The sequence below is a fragment of the Neodiprion lecontei genome, chromosome 5 (genome assembly GCF_021901455.1).
Source record: "Neodiprion lecontei isolate iyNeoLeco1 chromosome 5, iyNeoLeco1.1, whole genome shotgun sequence".
NCBI classification, from domain to species: domain Eukaryota; kingdom Metazoa; phylum Arthropoda; class Insecta; order Hymenoptera; family Diprionidae; genus Neodiprion; species Neodiprion lecontei.
Window position 1 is genome coordinate 23,115,977 of NC_060264.1, and position 1,644 is coordinate 23,117,620.

The 1,644-nt window shown below is 33.6% G+C and overlaps 1 long non-coding RNA gene across 1 annotated transcript; it reads right to left on the minus strand.

Annotated features, from left to right (window-relative positions):
* Nucleotides 1-320: 320 nt before the first annotated feature.
* On the minus strand, nt 321-1,644 carry LOC124294468. The gene is made up of 2 exons (XR_006904338.1): nt 1,474-1,644; nt 321-810 (listed from the first exon to the last, which is right to left on the minus strand). It is a non-coding gene; the product is annotated as an uncharacterized LOC124294468 (long non-coding RNA).

Below are 1,644 nucleotides of genomic sequence, written 5' to 3' on the forward strand. Positions count from 1 at the left end.
TCCTCGTCCTCCTCCTCGTCCACCTTCAACCAACTCCAACCACCGCCAACCACCTCCAACGACCACCGCTAACCACCTCGGGTTATACCTCGAATACTAATAAATATTCTCAGTATTAGAACAAATCAAAAATATTGTGTAAGGATGAATATAATTTTTTCATTGACACATTTTACCAAGATCATGAGAAGATTATAAAAAATTATAGAAATTTTAATAGCGCATTGACAGCTACTGAATTTGGGCTAATGCGAAAAATGTATCGAAATAATGTATATCATAAAAATGTTATACTCACTGGGCACAAATAGTAACATAACGTTTTGTTGATTTCCATGAAAATATTTGATTATAATGATTTATTTTGTACTATTATCGTATACAAATGGTTAAAAACTGAAAGCAATCAATAATTATATAGCTAAATATTTAAGTAACACCGAAAAAAGGTCAACAATAAAATCAGATAATGGAGAAAAAATATCTTTCATGTCGGTTCAAAGTGGAAACCGGGTTCTTGAAATGCTACTATATAAAAGATCGGGAAAAGTACACATATTTTTTTTTTTTTAAATCAATCATACTTTAATTTTTAAGCGAAACGTTGATTGTCGGTTATTTTTTTTTAATGGGAGATAACTAACGAAGCGTTTTAAAATTTCGAGTGTATTTTAACTCAGATTTGGTCAGTACAAGAAAAACTTACTAATCATCAATTTTCGGAAAATGGCGAAGTTATTAGCTGACCATTGAAGCGCCTCGCCGCTGGAATCTCGAATTGGCATGAAAGATGGAGTGCGTAATTTTTAGCTGAAATGGAAAATCTAAAATTATTTTGAATTGACATATATTTTTGTCATCAATGAACTAAAAAACTCAGAAAAAACGTTAAATCACATTCATTTTCGTTCAGAATTTTCTTAGTAAATATCGTTACTTTTCAAGTTTGAGCTCGACGATTAATATGATATTACGGTTTTTTTGGGTTATTTTGGTACATCGATAATAGAATGGTACGCAAATTAATAATAACTATATAGTTTTAAAACACTCGCTCGCTAAAACTCGCTCGGGGTCGGATGCCTAGTGTAACTGGTTTTTGTGCTCGTGCACTCGCTTACTCGTTGTCAATGTTTTACCAGATGCCATAGTTGTAGGAGAGACTGGGGCACGATGACCCCCCAAAAAATTCTGGTATTTGCTTCACAGTATACAGACTGAACACTGTCTTTGCGCATGTAACGCAAATCGAATCTGCCAGTAAGAATTTTTCTATATAGTGCTACAAATCACGTTTACACATGCATGTAAGTATAACGAATTGTGATTTTATGACAATAAATTTTGTCAAAAAATACCATAGTACAATCAGCTAAGTGCTCTCAGATTTTAAACACGACGCACAGCAATTTTAGCTGTAATTGATCGACGTTATTGTCATGTATTCCTACGTATACAATGCCAACCACTCACCAATTGCAATTTGTTGATCCTGGTCGTTCGGTTTTTTTTTCGGATTCAAAATGTTATCTGAAGCATGCATATTGGTTTGATAGTACAAAACATGACACTTCCAATAACCGAATTTGTAAACTTGAAAATTAGTCCGGAAGGTCAAAAGTCACCAGTCAAGGACCAGGTCAA